This window comes from Rhinatrema bivittatum, chromosome 2, assembly GCF_901001135.1.
Source record: "Rhinatrema bivittatum chromosome 2, aRhiBiv1.1, whole genome shotgun sequence".
NCBI classification, from domain to species: Eukaryota; Metazoa; Chordata; class Amphibia; order Gymnophiona; family Rhinatrematidae; genus Rhinatrema; species Rhinatrema bivittatum.
In genome coordinates this window covers 305,080,924-305,103,110 of record NC_042616.1, presented here as the reverse complement: position 1 = coordinate 305,103,110, position 22,187 = coordinate 305,080,924, and the positions used below count along the sequence as shown (strand labels likewise).

Genomic DNA, 22,187 nt, shown 5'->3' with positions numbered 1-22,187 from the left:
AACTCTTTGTTCCTTTATATTGTCAAGCTCTGCCATCCTTATTAGATGGCCTATGCTTCAACAGCTGTTTACTGATAGCGCTTAGAAAGCTTCTGAGATTCGGAAGTAACCGGAAATTATGAAGGGAAAATAGCTTAACACAATGGTGCTCAAATTACTCCTTTTGGCCCAGCCAGTCAGGTTTTCAGAAAAGTGTAAATGGATGAAGAAAAATACTCACCAGGGTCTGGTGGGGCAGAAGATGCCCATGGGTGTGCCAAGGGGATTTGATGGTGGTTGAGACAGGATAGTTGGGGCAGGGTGGTGTTGTCTGATGATGGGGAAGAGGCCCTAATGTTTCCTTCACCATCACTGCCGGAAGCCGCGGCAGCAGCACTGCAGGGGCCGGCCTACAGTGATGACAGCAGAAAGAGGTTGACTCTGTACCTCTGTGTTTAAAATCATGAGAGGTCCAGAACGGGTAGATGTGAATTGGTTATTTATTTTTTCGGATAATAGAAGGACTAGGGGGCACTCCATGAAGTTAGCATGTGGCGCATTTAAAACTAATCGGAGAATGTTCTTCTTCACTCAACGCACAATTAAACTCTGGAATTTGTCGCCAGAGGATGTGGTTAGTGTAGTTAGTATAGCTGTGTTTAAAAAAGGATTGGATAAGTTCTTGGAGGAGAAGTCCATTACCTGCTATTAATTAAGTTGTCTTAGAAAATAGCCACTGCTATTACTAGCAAAGGTAACATGGGATAGACTTAGTTTTTGGGTACTTGCCAGGTTCTTATGGCCTGGATTGGCCTCTGTTGGAAACAGGATGCTGGGCTTGATGGACCCTTGGTCTGACCCAGTATGGCATGTTCTTATGTTTTTACCTCCTGCTGGTAAAACAGGGACAGCTGCCATGCAGGGGCTGGGGGGGAGAAGAGGCAGATAGTGCCACCTGCCATGGAAAGGAGTCCACCCTGAGAGAGACAAGAAGGGCTGTTATTCTGTGCTACAGAGGCTCTGGGCCGGTGAGGGGGAAGGCAGGGACTGCTGTGACTGCTGGGGTCTAGGTTGGCAACAGTGGTCATGCACGCACCACGATACAGTAAAAAAAAAACAAAAACCAACTTCTCTTGCCTGGTTATGTTGCACGATATTGGGCCTGTCTAATCTGGCCATATGTTTTGGGGGGTTTTTTTATACTGCTTGAGTATGATTTCTCTCCTGCTGTTGGCAATCCTATTTCATATATATATCCTCATTTCTTCTGCTGTGGAAGTGATATCATTGTTAGTGGAGGTGAGGCGCCCACCCTTACTCAGCTGTACTCTGAAACTTCATTCTTTTTTTTTTTTTTAATGCTTCGTTTAGGGTTATGCTGAATATACAGTTTTAGGGTTCCTCTCTGTCCTTAATTATGCAGTGCAGAGGTCTAGTAGCAGTGGTCCTGGGGAAAACCTAGGAGTCTTTGTAGGTAGTGACAGCTATGAAAGGGCAGATACAAAGGTTGTTATGGAATATGAGCTTTTGAGTACACAAAGGTCCCTTCTTGAGATAAGAGACTTGACTGTTTTGCTGAAGCTGTCGATAACAATTTGGGGTTTTGTCCACTGGGGGGAGTCTAGTCTGTTGTGTTTTTTATAGTGCTGTCAAGTTGCAATAGTCTTTATATGCTGCTTTGCTCATTACTGGATAAAATATTTTTATGTTATTCTCCTATTTCTTCACAGAGGAATGTGGGTGGAATAGAACGCTTGTCCCCTGGATTCTAAGCTGGAAGTAGAGAGATTGCTTACTGCTTGTTGAATGGAAGGGTTATGCTTTATTGCTGCCAATTCGTGGCATGTTATTAAGAAACTTGGGTTTTATTATAGCAAATAAGTCAAGGACAAATAGTGAATATCCTGCAAGCTAAAGCAGGGAAACACAAGCATCAGACAATTCTAATTACCTTGAAATACATTGTCGGTTTGTTTTATTCCCTTTGAGTTGTTTCGTGATGTATCATTTCAGAGTTGTCTTGAGCGCAGTTGTAGTAGCTCAGTTGACAAAGTTGCGTAGCTGATGGAAAAACTAGCACTTAGCAGTGCAGAACCCTGGCAAGCACTGTTTAGCATGGCCAACAAAAAAAGCCATCTTGTGAGCTGTGGTAGCCTGGATGGCCATTTGGAAAGTGAGAGCCCCAGCAGGTCTTGCAGAAATACCACAAAACTACACAAGTGAGGCAGAGTTTATCCGTGAGCATGGTTCTTACTGGCTGTTTAAATTACCCTGAAAAATATCTGAGTGAGTTGATTTTTAGGGGGAGATTTATGATCATTTTAACTGGACCAGTGTAAGAAAAAACCAGAGACTCAGTACAAGAGTTTTTAAGACCACATAGGCCCCTTCTTCATCTGGAAAGCTCATGGACCTACAGCATCTTTGGATTATTTTTTCATTGTTTCATAAAAGGTATCTCGACTGGGGTCCAGTTTTTTCAGAACCAATAGAGCTATGTTGGGGGAAAGTTTGCAAACTATGCAAGTAGTTGCAAAGTCCGCAGGTTCTTTTACTGGTGGACTTTCACCAGTTCTCACAGAGAAAATTATGTGTGCACTTTTCCTTTGAAATTTTCCTGGGGAAAAAGGACCAACAGAAATCATCTGCACCTGCTCTTTCTGTGGATATTTTCCCCTGCAAAACAACACACGTAGTTTGAAAATGTAAAACAAATGATGTAGCCCATCCCTACTAGTGCTGCTACCACCACCACCACTTATTTTTATAGTGGTACTAGAAGTACACATTGCTTTGCAAAGAGACAGTCCCTTCTCCATAGAGCTTACAATCTATTCAGACAGATAAACAGATAGAAGATGGTGAAACCCAAAAAGGGGTGTGGTCAGGAGAAGTAGAGATGGATTTAAAAGCAGCTTCAGAAAGGTGGGTTTTTAGGCTGGATTTGAATATGGCCAGAGAGGGAACATGATGCACAGGGCCAAATTTAAAATTACAGCACTCATAGGCTTATGGACTCATTGTAGGGGGATTTTCTTCTGAAAATCAGAGCAGTGGGAGGGAGTCCCAGTTTTTGGGTGCTTTCAGAATTTGGCACCCTTAGGTACATGCCTATTAGAGATGCATATTCATTTGAAACAACAGAGACAATGTGGAAGGAAAGTTCCCTCCGAGGGAACGGAGGCAGGCTGTGCAGCTCGGCATGCGCAGGCTGCCGATTTTGCGCAGCCTTGCGCACGCTGACCTCGGATTTTAAAAGATACGCGTGTATCTATTAAAATCCGGCGTACTTTTGTTCGCGCCAGCGGCGCGAACAAAAGTACACACGGGCATAGTTTTTTTTTAAATCTGCCCCAGAATTTGTAGAAAAAAATATTTTTGAAACCTAAAAAAATTTGGAAAATCTAAAAAAATTTGAAACCTAAAAGAATTTGGAAAAAACTAACCAACATGGAAGTTTTCCCCAAAATGACATGACCTGAAACTTTTAAATGCCTGTGTGGCCTATGTCTAAATCCAGCCCAGATGATGCATCAACTCAGGAAGTCTACTCCAGGTGCACGGAGCAGCAAGGTGGAAGGAACAGAGTCTGGAGTTGGTGATGGAGGAAAAGGGCAGAGATAAGAGTGACTTGCTCAATGACAGGAGTTCACAAGGAGGTTGTAGGGAGAGATAAGAGAGGAGAGGAATGAGGAGTTGCAGAATGAAGGCTCTTGTAGGTGAGTCAGAGAAGCTTGAAGTGTACGTGAGAATGGATAGGGAACCAATGTAGTGACTTGAGAAAAGAGGTTATGTGAGTGTAGCGACAATGGTGGAAGATGAATCGCATGGCTGAAATTTTAATAGATTATAGTGGACAGAGATGGTTCAGTGGGAGACCTGTGAGGAGCAGGTTGCTGTAGTCTAAGAGGGAGGTGATAAGCATGAATAAAAGTTCTGGTAGTGTGTTCAGAAAGAAAAGGATGGATATTGCTGGTGATGTAGAGAAGTAACAGCACATTTTAGCAGTGTTTATAGAGAAAGGGATGACTCAAAGATAATCCCGAGGGGGGACCAAAAGGTTGACAGTAATGTCCAGAGAAAGAGAGGGGGAGGAGGGATGCGAGTCTGGGTGGGACATTCAGATGGCAATGTCAGACAAGCAGGCTGAGATTTGGGGCTGATGAATTTTCTGGCGTAGAAATGTAGATCTGGTAGTCAGCATAAAGATGTTACTGAAAGCCATGGAAGGAGATTAAAGCATTGAGGGAATAAGCATATAGAGAGAAGAGGTTCCTAGACAGAGCCTCAAGGTACACCAATTGATAGTGGGATAGCAGTAGAGCAGTTTTTACAAGAGCGAACACTAAAAGTGCAATGGGAGAGGAAAGAAGAGAACCCAGACAGTAAAGAGTCCCAAAATCCAAATGAGGACCGAGTATCAAGGACTAATTGTGATCAACAGTGGCAAAATCAGGAGATAGGTCAAGGAGGATGGGAATCTAGTAAAGGCCCTTAGATTTGTTCAGGAATAGGTTGCTGGAGATTTTAGGAAGGGTCGTTTCTTTGGAAGTAGAGGACAAAAGCCAGATGAAAAAAAGTCAAGATAGTGGCGATAAATAGCACATTTGAATAATTTGGATATGAAAGGGAAGAGAGAGATGAGATGAGACGATAGTTGGTAGGAAAGGTAGGGTCCATTGAGGGTTTTTAAGGAATGTGGTATGATGTTTGAAGACAGCAGGAACAGTAGCAGCGGAAAGAAATAGATTGATGATGTGACAGATGGAAGGAATGACAGTGGGAGAGTTAGAGCTGAGGAGCAGATGAGAATGGGGTTCAAAGGAATAGGTAGTGAATTTGGAGAAGGAGAGAAGATGCACGGTTTCCTCCTCTATAATTTAAGAAAAGATGGAACTCCGCCTCTGAGTCTTTCTACTTTTACGCATGTACAGGGTGGGTAATTTTCAGATATCCTATTTGCCCAGAGTAAGTGGCTTTTAAAAATTGCCTGCCGGAAGTCTACGCTGTACAGTCTATTAAACAAATTTTGGTGTCTTTCTACTTCTGCTAAGTGCACATATTCACCAGTGAAAATACTGTTGCTTAACTTTGAAGGATAAGAGGGGCATACAGGGAGGGAACTATGCCCCTTTTCAGTATGTGAGAAGTGTACCATTATCCTCAAGTGGCCTGCTACCTAGCTTTTAGCCAGATGGTGTGACTGTTATCAAGGATTGAGCTAGACACTCTACATCAGGACCCAATCCAAGATAAACATGCTTCTCTAAAGTCAGCCTTTCCTAATGGTCTACTTACCAGAGTACTTAATGCATTTTTTTTTTTTTTTTTTTTTTTTTTTAATGGCATCCCACTGGATGAAAAATCAATTCCAACTGTGTAAGTAAGGTCACAGTTATATCACAAGCAAAATGTATTATTTACTGCTGGGGTACCATCATGCTTTTAAAAAAAATTAGCTTGTGATTGCTAATATTCATTTCCCATCAAATAAATGGATACACGGTGTGATCTTATTCACATAAGGAAACTAAAGAACACACAACATATAATAGTAATTATCAGTGATTGCTCAAACACGTTCTCTCCCAGCTTGAAGAGGGCAGATGGGAGCACAATCTTCCGTAAGTAGCACATTAACAATTAGTGATGCTGAACCCCTTAGTGCAAATTAACATAATGATTTATCAACAACAAATTACATAGAGCATAACAAAATTATATGATTCTAACATGCATCACAAATCTGAAAACTTGTTTTCCAAAAATATCACATCTCCAACAGCATTAAAGTTAATAAAATCCTTTAAATCAAAATACTTATTTATTCATACAGGAAAAAGAGTTTGATAAGGATACTAACACGTTATGGGGGTATGGCACGCAAATGAGCGGTCAAGGCTTTTTCTTTGTGTTTTATTTACAGTGCAAATAAACCAACGTTATTCCACAGTCACCATTCCAGCTCAATAATACAAACTCAAACAGGTCAGACTGTCTTGAAGGGGCTGCCTTTCCCATTTTACTCACAGTCCGTCCATGAGCTGTTCTCTCCTGAGTCAGGGGCCTCCTCTGCTCTTGTCTCAGCCCACATTATATCCTTGGCCTGGAGGAGACAGCCTGGACCCAGCCTTCCCTTTCTTAGGATGGACCGGGGCCGGAGAGATGGGGCCTGTTCTTAAGGTGCTCCGTAGTCCCTTACAAAATTACCCCCTGTGAAACAGCTCACATAAATTTGTATACGCTATACTTTACACCAATTTCCCAAATTGAAAGCATGCAGTACTTGCACACTTTTACACCTGCTAACGCGTGTGCATAGCTTTTCTGGAAAATTTACGTGCATCCTGTTAAAAAAAAAAAAAAAAAAAAAAAAAAAAAGCAAAAGTATGGATGCAAGTGCAAACCCTCTCCCCTAAACCTGCCCTTGGGAACGCCTCCGCTTACAGTGGGTAAACTTCTGTACATAGAGGCTCCACGCATGCAAGTCTGCCTGCATATTGGGTGGATAATTTTATAATAGGTCATTTCCGCAGGCAAAGCATGGCTTCACTGGAGGAAAGGGCTTTGAAAAGTACCCTCCTTGAAGGCAGTTGTGAAAAGGATTCTCCTTAGGTAAAAGGGAGAAAAAAAACCTAAATGAGCAATAGACACGAGTTCAGCTTGGAGAAGAGATGGCTGAGGGGGGATATGATAGAGGTCTTTAAGATCATGAGAGGTCTTGAACGAGTAGATGTGAATCGGTTATTTACACTTTCGAATAATAGAAGAACTAGGGGGCATTCCATGAAGTTAGCAAGTAGCACATTTAAGACTAATCGGAGAAAATTCTTTTTCACTCAATGCAAAATTAAACTCTGGAATTTGTTGCCAGAGGATGTGGTTAGTGCAGTTAGAGTAGCTGGGTTCAAAAAAGATTTGGATAAGTTCTTGGAGGAGAAGTCCATTAACGGCTATTAATGAAGTTTACTTAGGGAATAGCCACTGCTATTAATTGCATCAGTAGCGTGGGATCTTCTTGGTGTTTGGGTAATTGCCAGGTTCTTGTAGCCTGGTTTGGCCTCTTGGAAACAGGATGCTGGGCTTGATGGACCCTTGGTCTGACCCAGTATGACAATTTCTTATGTTCTTATGAGTGTGCTGGGAGGAACGAGAACAAAATCTCTCGAGAGACATGCAAAGGAAATATAATAGGCCAATGGACATATGTGGATTTGTAAGGTCACAGATTATAAATTAAAGTGTTTCTTGTATGGAAACTTAACTGCCTGTTTTATTTTGATGTCGTAGAGCAGGAAGAGTGACAGAAGTGGGACAGGCATGTGTTGGAAGAGTTTGTTTTGGGCGGTAGGATTCATCTTAAGCTCTGGCACATCATATTGAGTGAGCGTAATTACCATTTTACCCAATCTCATGCATGGATTTTATTAACTTAAATGACAGGTTAAGGAGCAAGTGGAAGGTTTCCAGGTATGTGGTTCCTTTCTAAAATATGCACTTCCTTCATTTAAGACAATGTAGGAATCTTTATTCTTTTATAAATGTGGTTTCTAGGGATGCACTATGTTGTGTGCATGTTGGTTAGCATTTCAAAAGCAGGTGCAGGTGATTATGTGGGCTTTTATGAAGGCATTTTCTATTTATATCGAGCTCAGCATTCTCTATCTGACAGTGGCCAGGCTGGGTCATTTTAGAAGTACCCAGGTGATCCCAATATAAAAGTATTTGTTACTCTCCACAAGAATAAAAAGGGAGATAAACCAAAATCTGTCTGAACAGTAATTATTTATGGACCTGGCCTCAGGAAATTTGTCCAGACATTTTTTTTTTTTATTTTTTTTTACTCTGTTTTACTATATAGACTGGTGAGCCTAACTTCAGTGCCTGGAAAATTTGTGAAAGCTGTTATAAAGAATAAAATCACAGAACATTTAGACAGACATGGTTTAATGAGACACAGCCAGCATGGATTTACCCAAGGCAAGTCTTGCCTCACAGATCTGCTACATTTTTTTGAAGGGGTTAATAAACAAGTGGACAAAGGTGAAAAGGCAGATGTGCTGTATTTCGGTTTTCAGAAGGCGTTTGACAAAGTCCCACATGAGAGGCTTCTAAGAAAACTAAATTCCTTTTGTGGATTGCAAGCTGGTTAAAAGACAGGAAACAGTGTATGATTAAATGGTCAGTTTTCACAATGGAAAAAGGGAAACAGTGGAGTGCTTCAGGGATCTGTACTTGGACCTGGGCTTTTCAATAAATTTATAAATGATCTGGAAAGGAGTATGACAAGTGAGATGATCAAATTTGAAGATGACACAAAATTATTCAGAGTAGTTAAATCTCAAGCAGATTGTGATGAATTGCAGGAGGCCCTTGCAAGATTGGAAGATTGGGCATCCAAATGGCAGATGAAGTTTAATGTGGACAAGTGCAAGGTGATGCATATAGGGAAAAATAACCCTTGCTGTAGTTACACAATGTTAGGTTCTATCTTAGGAGTTACCACCCAGGAAAGAGATCTAGACATCATCTATCTCGAAAAGAATTAACCCCACAAAAAAAGGAAACCAACCTTGGTTCACCCAGGAACTCAAACAGTTAAAACAAGAACTACGTCACAAAGAAAACAAATGGCGTAAAGCCCCTTCCCCCTCCACGCTTTCATCATACAGAGGAACCTTACATTATTACAGGTCATCAATTTTAAAAGCTAAAAAAGTTTTTTACGCAAATAAAATCCATGACTTCCAATATGATGCGAAGGCTCTCTTCTCATATGTGTCTCAAATTACAAAGTCACTACCACCACCGATCCCAGACAAACAAGCTCAATCCAAGGCAAATGAGCTAGCCATATTCTTTCAGCAGAAGATATCAAACACGATCTCCCTCCTCCCACCCAATACCAACACCCTCGTTTCATTTACCAATACCCATATGCTTAAGGAAGCCAAATTAGAAAACTTCGAATTAACTTCATCTAAAGAGATCGAATCCATTCTCAAGAAGCAGAAACCATCCAGCCATCCCACAGACAACCTACCAACCAAGCTACTTCTACTCATACCAAACACTATATCCGGACCACTGGCCAACATCATAAACTGCTGCTTAACCCAAGGACTGTACCCAAACATCCTAAAAAACGCCTCTCTCAAACCCCTCCTTAAGAAACACAACTTAGACCCTAGTGAACTAGCTAATTTCCGCCCTATATCGAATCTTCCATTCTTAGCCAAACTCACAGAAAAGGTGGTTAACACCCAGCTATCAGAATATTTAGAAGATTACAATATTCTATATCCTTCACAATATGGTTTCCGCAAATCACGCAGCACAGAAACCTTGCTCATCTCCCTAACTGACCATATTATTATGGGACTAGACAAAGGACATTCTTTTCTTCTAATCCTTTTAGACATATCAGCGGCGTTCAATACCGTCAACCACGCCATCCTCCTGAATCATCTATTAGACATAGGCATCTCAGGACAAGTCTACAACTGGTTCAAGTCTTTCCTTAGCGATAGAAGTTTCAAGGTCAGAATAAATAATAAAGAATCACCACCAACAAATTCATCACTTGGAGTACCTCAAGGATCCTCCCTGTCCCCCACCCTTTTTAATATCTACCTCCTCCCCCTATGCCAACTATTAACAAGCCTCAACCTTATTCACTACATTTACGCGGATGATGTGCAGATCCTGATCCCCATAACGGAATCCATCACCAAATCACTATCGATCTGGAACAACTGCCTACATTCCATCACTAATCTCCTCAACAGTTTAAATTTGGTCCTCAATGCTAAAAAGACCGAACTCCTCCTCATTTCCGCCTTCCAAGATAACTATCAGTCACAGGCCCAACATAACCACGCCCTCTCTCATACTCAAGTTAGAGACCTTGGGGTTATACTTGATAACCGTCTTAACCTAAAGAGTATGATTAACACTATAACCAAAGACTGCTTCTTCAGACTACAGGTATTAAAAAGACTCAAACCCCTTTTATATTTCCACGACTTTAGGACAGTTCTTCAATCATTGATTTTTGCCAAAATAGACTACTGCAGCGCGCTCTTCACAGGATTACCCAACTCATCCATCAGGCCTCTCCAGATGATACAGAATGCGGCAGCTAAAATCCTGACAAGCACCAACCGGAATGATCATATTACACCCATCCTCCGAAATCTACACTGGTTACCAGTCAATTACAGAGTCCTTCACAAATCTTTAACATTAATACACAAATTCATCTATAATCTCCTTTATCTCGACCTTGAAATTCCATTAAAACTCCATACTTCTAACAGGCCAATGAGAGAAATATCCAAAGGAACGCTACAAGCCCCTCCAACCAAAGCCACACGACTCATCGCATCCAGGGACCGAGCATTTTCGACAGCAGGCCCAGCCATCTGGAACAACCTCCCTGCAGAACTTAGGCTGGAATCTTGCCTGCTAACTTTTAAGAAAAAACTCAAAACGTGGCTGTTCCGCCAAGCCTTCCCAGAACCCTGGGATACACATTAGGCGTTATCTACCCATGATTAATGGATCCTCCCCTCCTCTGAATACCTTGACAGCATGGATACCGACTCTAACATGTGGACTATCTCTAGTCTGGACTACCTCTAGTCCGGAATTTGTTTCTCTCCCTTTAACTTAACTTTATATTTCTCTTCTAGCTTCCTAAGCTTCCAAGTTCACAGTCCTCGTTGTAATGTAACTTTGTTTTTTCTTCCTTTATCTAGTTATTTTACCCCTGTTCGATGTAAACCGTCCTGATATGGTATTTTAACCATGAAGGTCGGTATAGAAAAAATGTTAAATAAATAAATAAATAAATAGTGGATAATACATTGAAATCATCGGCCCAGTGTGCTGTGGTGATTAAAAAAAAAAGCAAACAATGTTAGGAATTATTAGAAAGGGAACAGAATATAAAACAGAAGATGGCATAATATCTCTATCACTCCAGTGTGAGACCACACCTTGAATACTGTGTGCAGTTCTTATTTATTTATTTATTTGTAGCTTTTATATACCGACGTTCATTTAGTAACATCACATCGGTTTACAATTAACGTAACATCTAGCAACGGTGCTTTAAACATGAACAATTGAACTGGTTAGAAATAATAACAATACTAGTTACATCTAAGGAAACAGTTGAAGAAGATAAAGAAGTACAAACTAGATAAATCAGACATTAAGAAGTTAAATATCAAATCACGTTTTAAATAAAATAAATTAAAATACAAGTTGCAAAAAATTGTGAGGTTGAGAAACTAGTATGATTAAAACCCATGCTACATAATGTGAAAAGTAAAATAAATTGCAGAAATAAGCAGGAATAGAATGGATAGAAAAGTATACAAAACATATAAAATATATAATAAATATCACAGGATAATACTATAAGTTAAAAAATTGAGCAATAAATTGAAGCTATGTAAATTAGGAGGTAGGTTATTAAGGCATTGTCAATAAATGGCTAACTGCAGGGGGTATGAGGGAAATGTCTCCTGCTATTATGAGGGTGAAGGATCGTTAGGTAAATGCTTGTAAGAAAAGCCATGTTTTAAGTTTTTGTTTAAACTTTTTTGTGCATGATTCCTGACAGAGGTCAAGGGGAATATTGTTCCAGCTTGTCACCGCATCTCAAAAAAGATATAGTTGCCCTGGAGAACATGCAGAGAAAGGGCCACCAAAATATAAGGGGCATGGAACAGCTGCCCTATGAGAAATGGCTAAGGGAGTTAGGGCTGTTCAGTTTGGAGAAGAGAAGGCTGAGGGGGGATATGAAAGAGGTCTACAAAATCATGAAAGGACTTGAACAAGTTAATGTAAATCGGTTATTTACTCTGTCACTCCATGAAGTTAGCAAGTAGCTCATTTAAAACAAATCAAAGTAAATTATTTTTCAATCAGCGCATAGTTAAGCTCTATAATTCATTGCCAGCGGAAGTCGTTTCAGCAGTTAGTGTAACTGGGTTTAAAAAAGGTTTGGATAAGTTCCTAGAGAAGAAGTCCATAAACTGCTATTAATTAATAAGCAACGGTAGCTTGAGATTTATTTAATGTTTGGGTACTTGCCAGGTACTTGTGACTTGGATTGGCCACTGTTGGAAATGGGATACTGGGCTTGATGGACCCTTGGTCTGATCCAGTATGGCATATCTTATGTACTAGCCTTAGCCACATTGTCCGGCAAAAAATTCCATAGCTTGATTATACTCCGACTGAAAAATACTTTCTTAAATTAGTTTTATTTTTGCTACCTGTTAGTTTTAGGAAATGTCCCCTTCTGGAGTCCTAGTACTATTTGATAGTGTAAATAATCATCCACTATTAATCTGTTCCATATCGGACATAATTTTATAAACTTCTGTCATATCCCCCCTAGTTGTCTCTTCTCCAAGCTGAAGAGCCCTAACCTGTTTATCCTTTCTGTATAAGGCAGCAGATCCATCCCTTTAATCATTTTTGTTGCCCTTCTCTGTACGTTTTCTAGTTTTTTGAGGTGCAGTTACCAGAATTGCACAGAATACTCAAGGTGTGGCCGCACTATAGTTCGATACAGAGGCATAATTATATCCCCTAGTTTTGTTTCTGTTCCTTTCCAAATAATTCCCAGCATTCTGTCTGTTTTTTTTGGCTGCTGCCGCACACTGAGCTGAACATTTCAATATGTTTTCCACAGTGACCCCCCCCAAGCTCCTTCTCCTGGATGCTATCACCTAATACAGAACCCAGCACTGTGTACCTGTAGTGGGGATTCTTTTTATCTATGTGCATCACTTGCACTTGTCCACATTAAATTTCATCCATTTATTTGGATGTTCAGTTCCCTGATCTCGCAATTCTTCACAGTCAGCTCGTATTTTATCTGCTTTTAATAATTTTGTGTCATCTGCAAATCTTATCATTTTGCTCATTGCTCCTCTTTTTAGATCATTAATGAACTCGTTAAACACTGGTGCCAGTGCAGATCCCTGGGCCACTGCACTACTCACTTCTCTCCATTGAAAAACTTGGCCATTTCAAACTACTTTTTGTTTTCTAAATGGTCAGTTTTCCCAATGAGAGAGTGGAGTGCCCCAGGGATCTGTTCTAGGAGCAAGTACTTAGCATATTAATGAATGAGTTGCTGGCTTTTTCCCTATCCTTACCTATGGATCTGGGCCACACAAGTATTTCAGAACATACGTAAATGCCCCTGAGTTGTTCTTGATGTATGGTCGAGTTTTTTTTTTGTTTTTGTTTCTTGCCTTTTGAACAGGGGTAGAAAACTAAGATCAGTCATAATTTTTTTAGGCCCACCTATCTTTTTAAATTTTCCATTATGTCCGGCATGCCAGCACTAAATGCAACATCATAATCACATTCCTGTCATTGCATACATGACTTCCGCGTCTGAAGCAGCGCCGGTCTCTTTTGATGGCGCAGCAGTGCCGGTGTCGGTGGACGTCTTGCATTTGCAGCAGCAGCTGGGGCCTCTTGTAATGACACGGGAGCAAGAAAAGGTTGGCTGGGATGAAAGCAGAAAGGCCAGGAGACAGGAACAGGCCGGAATCTCAGGCTGACAAGAACATAGACCGGAAGAGGACTGGAGACAGACCTAGAGGTACCAAGTCCAAGCTGAACTGTACGACCAGGTAGGAATTGGGAAGTGAAGTTGCTCCAATCACAGGCTGGGTTGCTAAAGCCGAAGATAGTATTATCTTGTTCATTGCTAGCGGTGACCAATGGTAGAGCTCAGAAAGGTTCAACCAGTTGAAGCATTTGTGCCCCTGACAGATTGCCAGGGAGAGTGGCAGCTTCCAAATAAATATATGCATAAGATTCCTTGAGAATGTCTCGCTGTTATGTTCTGACAGCTTAATAAACATTGAATGTGGTAGATCGTATGCAAGGCTAGAAATATCACAATGAGGTTTACTTCTCTGCCGTGTTTTTATTATTCAAATACTGACATCATCAGCTAGACTGTTCTTTGGGTCTGAGATCTTGTTGAGACACACTTTTACTTTTTACAGTCGTTCTTATTTTAAATTTTAAAATCTGATGCCACAACCATATGATGAGAGATCACTAAGTGGTCAGAAATACTGAGGAGCAAAATGGTCACCCATCTTTCAGGAAGGATTACTTGAGAATGGAATGTGCTGTGATTATGTTGTTTCTGCCTCGGTTTTTAACATGGGATTTTTATGATGGGTATTTTATAGAGTATCTTGGAGAGGGGGTGGGAAGGGGCAGAACCTCTGCCCTCCCCTATCCCTGTTGCAGATGCACATTTTTGTGGGCTCTGCCCACAACATACTGATGTTACTTCTTGAGCATGCTCAGTACATTTGCTCTGTCTTTTTCAGTTAGGGGACTAATCTCGAGAGCAACTTTGCATGTCTGAAAAAGGATAAAGATCCACGTGCCTGTTGTAAGGAGGAGGATGATGCGTTCTGTGCCTTGGAGAGAAGTTCATATAAAATCCCTCATAATATGCTCATTATTGGCCAGTTCTCCTGTATTAAGGTTCCTGAGCAGTCATTTTCCAAGCTCAGGATCGTATGTAAGATAATTCACTTAACCTTCCCAATTCTCCCTCAAAGGGAAATAAGATAAAAAGGCCTTAGAAGACTGAAAGCTGTACAGGAGAAAAGGGAGGCAGCAGATTTAGGCCTGCCAAAAACGAGTAAATATATTTGGAAGAGAGACCCATGGAAGTGAGTAACGCTGTGTGAATGAAGGCTTAACCGGGCTCAGAGCAGAGGGCATTAGTTAGAGTGCTTGTAGTAGCTTTGTCTTTGTCTGCCCTGAATATCCCTGGAGTAAACCTTTTCCCAACATTTGCTATTTGTAAGAACTTGAATATCTGTCGGTCTTTGCCAGGAAGGCCTATAACAGTGGGAATGAGTCGAACCCAAGCAAGAGGTCTTAGTGTTGAAACTGCAAAGATCATTCCAGCAGTTGTGATAGGAAAAATAAATATGTAAAGCCAAAGGGTAAAGTTAGGAACCTTTCACAAATTGGAGCATCCAAGGGCAGTGTAGCGGTTAGTGAGTGATAGCTCCAGTCTATCCCAAAGAAAAAAAAAATGTGGATCTTTGTGAAAATCTTTATAGGTATCTGCATCAGACACTGGAAGGAGTCGACGTCTAGGAGCCAGAGAGAGAGGCAGCAGGTGTGTTGGCCTGCTGTCTGGAGAGGTTTCTCCAGCTTCTCATTTTTTCCATCGGGAAAGCCAGTTGTCTTTCTCACAGCGACGGAGTGGATCTGTTTTCCCTATTTTCTTACATCTTTGTGGGAGTGAGAGTTTCCTCTTGTTTTTCTACCAAGGGAGGAAAGCTGAACCCTCTGCAAAATCTTCTTTGTCTGAGGACCTCTGGTGAGGTGCTGGAAAGGCACCGCCGTGAGCTGTGTGCTGTTTTTGTGCACGAGGAGTCGAGGAGCCCTCTGTGGGTGCAACCGTTGGACGGTGTCCATCTCAAGGAGGAGAGAGGGAAACCTTTACCGAAAGACTGCAGCGCTTACAGGTACCCAAGGGATCTGTAATTGGGACAGCAGCGCCCAAAGTTAATCTGTGAGGCAAGGGAGGCCAGGAGGGGAATCCCTGAGATCTTTTTCATTGCTCTGTAGCCCTTTCATATTTTGTGGATGCAGAATGTGAGCTGTGCTTCTGGAGGATCCAAAGGCCTGGGCTGGACTTTTGTGTTTTCTGCAGCTTCATTAGTTTTCAGTACAGTTTTTGATTTTGGAACACGTTCTGGTGAAGAGTTTTCTTTTATTGACTGTTGTGGTGTGATCCCCTTGGGCCTTACAGCAGAAGCTGCCCCCCCATTGGAAGAATCCTAATCCAGGCTGGCAGTTTTTGCCCTAGCGCTGCAGTTCCTGAAAGTGACCCCTTGCCTCTCTCAGGGAGAGATCCGACAAAGGGGGTTACATATAACTGAGGTCATTCTTCCAAGCCCAGAATGTGGGTTGTTTTGTTTTTTTTTAATTGGTAATATTTAATAGGTTTAAAGCATAAATAATGCCAACATGAAAAAGTATGAGAGCAATTGTTGCCTTTTGCCTGCATCCCAAGTGATATCGCAGGTATGGTGTGTTCATATAGGACCCTTCCTAAATTATACCATGAACTTCAAATAATTGAGGTGAGAAGCAGGCAAGACAGATCAAATTGTGGAAAATAACTGATAAGTGGCCTCCCAGCAGGAAATAATAGATGAATAAGATCAGTAAGGCCCTAATGGAATTACAGTTTTGCTGAAATGGCAGATCCTACAATATAAGGCCTGTTCTGCAGCGTAAGTAGGATCTTATCTGTCTACGAACACGCATACAAACACACGTACATACCCACACACCGATTTACTGAGACAGTGAAACACGAACTGGCAGAGCACTGTTCTTTTTATTTATTTTTTATTTATTTATTTATTTATTTATTTATTTTATTTAAGGGTTTTTATATACCGTGGCACGTTAGGAAACATCACCTCGGTTTACAATGAACATTTAACTTAGCAAAAGCTTTACAATCCAAAAAACAAATAAATAAGGGTACATAGCACATAACATTAAAATTATAAACTAAAATAGAGCATAAAATGAAATAAGGGTACATAGCTGATAACATTAAACTCGAGAATAAATAATATCAAATAAATTCAAAAGAAGCGCATGTTCATAAATTTATGAACATAAATTTAGTGAAATAAATTTATTTCACTAAATTTATGTTCATAAGAACATAAGAAATTGCCATGCTTGGTCAGACCAAGGGTCCATCAAGCCCAGCATCCTGTTTCCAACACTAAGATCCTCATTCTACCCAATACTAGATGACCTGCGGGCACATTACAAAAACTTTTTGTAATGCATATCAAACCTTTTGTTTATTGATTTACAAGCATTTGATATGACGTCTCTTCCTGAGATAGTTGCAAGACAGATTGCAGTCTGTTACAATAGCGTTGCAATTTACAGTTGGAAGAAAGAGCATTGAACATGAAGGTTTAGAAGTGAGGCTGTAGTAGTGCAAATAGTGCAGGAGGCAAGGTAAATTGTGAGTAGTTCTGTAATGAAATCAGCCTGATGATGAAGCAGGGAAAGCAACAGTCAGGGCAAACAAGAACATTCAAAGAAATTGCACGTGACCACCACCAAAATGAAAGGCTAGGGAGTTAGGGAAAGATGAGAAATGCATTGTGAGTACATGTACCACAGTGGACCCAAAAAACAACAAGGAAGATGATCTATCAACGCCGTGAGGGTAAGCAAAGTAGGGACAGATCTCAAGTCCTTAAAATTCTTTATTATAAAAACGAGTTGCCTAATAATAGCCCGACTCCAGCCGAGTTTCGCCACATAAAATAGGCTGCTTCAGGAGCAATATTTCATTCATAAGCTACCTTGCAGAATCTGGTTTGTTTTTTTTTATAATCATCTATTGGTTTCCCGATCTAATCACGCTGAAAACTCTATTGTGTGTGGGCTCCTGTCATATACGTCATTCGGGGAATATGAGACGGCTTGTCATGCCGTGGCTGAATTCTCTTATGTTGTGTGTACTGTACAGCCCCTGAAGCAGCCTATTTTATGTACCACAGTGGTCAGGCCAGCCTCAAGGTAATTGCCATCTCCTCAAAATGCAAAGGCTAGTGGCCACAGTTTGCATAACACCGGGCTCCCCAAACCTGCCCTGGTGAAACCATGGCCAGTCGGGTTTTCAGGATTGCCACAATAAATATGCAGGAGGTATAATTGCATACAGTGGGTCTCTAATATTTGCAGATGTATCTCATGCACATTTATTGTGGATCTCCTGAGAACCAGACTAGTTGTGAATCCCCCAGCACAGAGTTGGGAAAGGCTGGTATAACAGTTTTTAATATGAATGGAGGGGAGTGATGGTCCCCAGGTAATAATGATTTCCACTCAGCTGTTCATTAAGTCTTCTGTAACAGATGGATTTAAGCCAGTGCCAGGGCCGAGTTTCCCATTAAGCAGAGCAGGCATCGCCCTGGAGTGGCTTACGTCTGGAGAGTGCCATGTGCCTTTAAGCGGCTGGGTCCAAGGGGGATGGAGTGTAGCCTGAGAGGAGGAGAGGGTGCCTGCTGATGAAGGGGGGAGCCAGCATTCCTCCCCCTGCTCCCACAACTTTAAAGGGTGACCCAACCCCCACCACCTCACCTCTGCTCCAGCAGCCAGGGGTCCATGAGAAGTTGCCGTTGAAGCTCTCTGCTTCAACTGCAGGGGGGAATGAAGAAAGGTGATTCTATATTCAGGCAACAAACAACAAGGACTGAATTACATAGTCTGGATAAACAGATAAGCATGGGTGTAGCTTGCTTATTGCGGTGGTTAATACCCCTAACTAATTAAGCTATTTCACTTAGATGCAGTTCCTACACTACTCTCTACATTAATGGCGGGGGTGGAAGGGAAATATAATTAAAAAGGTTACTAAGAGCCAAGAGAAACAGATAAGTATGTGAGAGAAAAAAAAGTGTGAAAGCTTGCTGGGCAGACTGGATGGGCCATTTGGTCGTCTTCTGCCGTCATTTCTATGTTTCTGTTTCTATGATCCGGCCCTGGCCATTGCAGTTTTATATTATACACCTAGGCTTATAGCTTTCATAGGGGCTCACACCGTGGCCTGTCATGTCCGTACCTCTCTCTTCATGGTAGTGGAACTCCGTTGTGTCACATGGCATTGTCCTCTGCTCAATTCGGAGGCATGCAAAAATAAAAATTATGTATAAAAGTAAATCTTCATGAGAGAGAATGAGCATATCATCTCTCAAGCTGGTCAAAAATATCTTTCTTGTGTTAAAAACAAACAAACAAAAAAAAACAACCACCCCCAAAACAGCATGGGTTAGTTATATCCAGATAATAAAGAAGAAAGTTGCCCGCACCTGCACCCCTGGTGTATGGAAACAGAGCTCTCCTCCCCCTCACACCCTGTGCTTATTGTTCTGATTTGCATTTATATTCTTGAGCAGCTATTAGCGTTGAAAGGTTTTTTTTTACAAGGTCCCCTAGCTTAGGGTCTCTCCCCCCTCCTCCCTACCTTGTGAAATACTGAGCATGAGCACGGCACACAGGCAGGCCAAGAAGCCATTCAAGAAAAGAGACATTTAAATCCAGGGGGAGTGATCCTAAGGCAGGATGATTGCCTTTTAGTCCAAAAAGGAAAGAAAAAGTAGAAATATGCTGAGCATGAGTGAAAGAAGACAGAGGAATAAGACCAACAGCAGAGTCAAAGCAAGAGACAAGCTGATAATATTGTTGCTTTAAAGATGAGAAGCTGCTACACAGAAGAAAAGTAGGGTCACTATTAAGTATAAGTGGTAAAACATAATTCTTCGGTGCCAGCTTCTCTGGTGATGCGGGATTAATGTGAGAGCACATAGCTGGCTAAAAGTAGGTGGGGGGGGGGGGGCGCAGGGGGCACTTGCGCTTGCAGACAGTATTTTGTGGCGTGCCAGTGCTTTCTAGAATGATTTTTGTGTTTTTATTACCCACTGCTGCCCTTCTCCGGGAGCACGCAGGCAGCCTCTTGTTCGACAGTCTGCCAGGCTTCACCACCCGTGCCAGCGTCGTCTGCTCATTTCGCCGCTCAGTAGGGGGAATGTAGAGGTTGACCGGACAGCAGAGCTTTTGACAGTGGTTGCGCTTCCTGGAAATTGGCTGCAAAAAAAATATAAGATGGGGGCATTTCCCAGCTCGTGCCCTGCCTGTCACCGGAGGCTGCAGAACGAGCATCTCATCTGCATGTGAAAAATCAAAGGTTGTGTCTGGGATTTAAAGCGCGTATTTCTTCTCTCTTTTTTTTTTTTTTTTGCCAGATTGGTCACCAGGAGGCATATTTCGTTCTCCCCTTCCTCCTCCCCTCCATGTGCCTATTGAGTGTCTGAAAATCTCTTGGTACGGAATTTGCGCATGAATAGGCCTAAACTGAGATGATATCTGTGGAAAGCTTCAGAAAACAATCCAGACCAAAGAAAATTATGAAACATGGGATTTAGTGGCATGCGGTGTGAGTTCAAACTCGTTAGCATAGACAAGGATAACGATAAAAAGAAAAGACAGGGCTCAGTTATGAATCATTTCTCTAGCAATACCGGGTGTAGGCTGTGCTATACAGAGAGGTGTAAGAGAGTCCCTGCTCCTTGGGGCTTACAATCGGGCCGATACGGGAAAGTCCGCGAATGCTCTCCTGTGCGCGCGATTCACTATGCAAATTAGGCCCGGCGGTAAAAACAGGCAAAAGGAGGCGATAGGGACACTAGCGCGTCCTTAGCGCCTCCTTTTGGACCGGAGCGGAGGCTGTCAGCGGGTTTGACAGCCGACGCTCAATTTTGCCGGCGACGGTTCTCAAGCCCGCTGACAGCCACGGGTTCGGAAACCAGACGCCGGCAAAATTGAGCGTCCGGTTTTCGAGCCGCGAGCAGACTTCAAGTTTTTATCTTTTTTTTTTTTTTTTTTACTTTGGGTAAGCGCTAATTTCTGAAAGCAAAATGAGCGGCTTGGCTGCACATTTTGTTTTCTGAATCGCGCGGGAATACTTAATAGGGCTAGCAACATGCATTTGCATGTTGCGGGCGCTATTAGGTTCGGGTGGTTGGACGCGCGTTTTCGGACCCTTACTGAATAAGGAGTAATGCTAGCGTGTGAAAAACGCGCGTCCAATAGAGGGTTATTGTACTGTATTGGCCTGAAAGTATTTATTTACTTGATTTATATTCCGCCTTTCAGCCGCTTCAAAATGGATTACGTAGTCAAGAGACACAGACAAAAAAAACAAACAAGGCTTTAAAGGGTGATGATCTATTTAAATTGGAGTCTTCAGATGAGGCCGCCTTTGGATCTTCCTTGGTTAATGCCATTCAGAAATGCTGCAGTATCCCCTGATTGCATAGGGAGAACCTTTCATACACCCTTCAGAAATCACATCCTCACCAAGGGCCGTATCCCTGGCAAGGGGTGCTTACGGATTGCTTCTGCGTGACCCCCCCCCCCCAAGAGTCATGGTGTAACCTAACGGATGGGGGGGCAACCCCCTGTCCCCTCTACAGAGAGGCCATGATTGGGCAGAACTAAACCAGATGGGATTAACTGAGGAGCAGCCAAGTTTAATTGAGTAAAGCTGCAGGAAATGAGGCATGGCAAGAGTGTATTGAAGAGGAGAAGGCAGCCGGGTGGGTGGAACTAAGTTCATCTCAAGAAGTTTGAGCAGTACTCTACTCTGATATCCTACACTGACACTGCGACTGATCAGCATTTCAAGGTAGCCCAATAAACGTCCCCCAGGGCCAGATTTAAGATTGGTGGTGCACAGGCGCCACCTCTTTGAAGCTGCGCCAGCACATGGCTTTAAAGTAAGCAGAAGAAGGCTCCTCGTTGGCCTGAATATTTGGTGCCTCGGGCAGCAGCCGGTGTCCAAATCTGGACCTGCGTTTCCCTGCAGACCTCAGTAATCCACTAGAAATAAAACATGAGAGGAACATACTGCTAAATCAGCCAAGAAAACACTGGAACAGTGGCAACTAGTAATGACGAGGAGCATGCGGTTTACTTATCTGAAAAACCAAAGACATCCCCCGCCAGCACTGAGAGCGCCTGTCTGGGGAATGAGAAGCTGCCTCAGAAACCGTGGTATTTGAAGCTGGATTTGAGCGAGACACTTTTAATGAGTCAAAAGGTTCCCTGCCTTCTCTGGGTCTACGTATGGCCACTGATTCCGCAGGATAAAGGTTCAGAGGCTTGGACTTCCTTATGTTGCCGCAGCCTGCAATTTCCTCTAGGCATCCTTTTTGAAGGCCAGGATCCCTGGGTGGGTAGGGCAGAACAATTTCCAGAGGAAATGCATTGTCAGTCTCCAGGATACGCAGTTTCCCATTGATGGCGCTGGACTGCACTTTAAAAACAAAACAAAAACAAATAACAGCTTAAGATGACTTGATCTCACAGCATGGAAGTCCACCGCGTTTTGGGTTTCTTTTTTTTTTTTTTTTTTTTTTGGTGAAACTGTTTTTGGGAGGTGATTCAGGGTTTTGGTTCCGAGCTTTGCAGCAGGGCTAAATTTATCCGGCCATTTTGTAATGTTCAACAGCTGGGCTTTGAGTGCCTCCGCCACGTTTTGGCCAGCTGCAACTCTCTGTAACCCTGCAGGAAACAAAAGTCGT

The 22,187-nt window shown here is 42.2% G+C and overlaps 1 protein-coding gene across 2 annotated transcripts in view; it reads left to right on the top strand.

Annotated features, from left to right (window-relative positions):
• TNS3 (tensin 3) overlaps positions 1–22,187 on the top strand; it is a 592,547-nt gene that overhangs the window by 454,210 nt on the left and 116,150 nt on the right. The window lies entirely within an intron of this gene.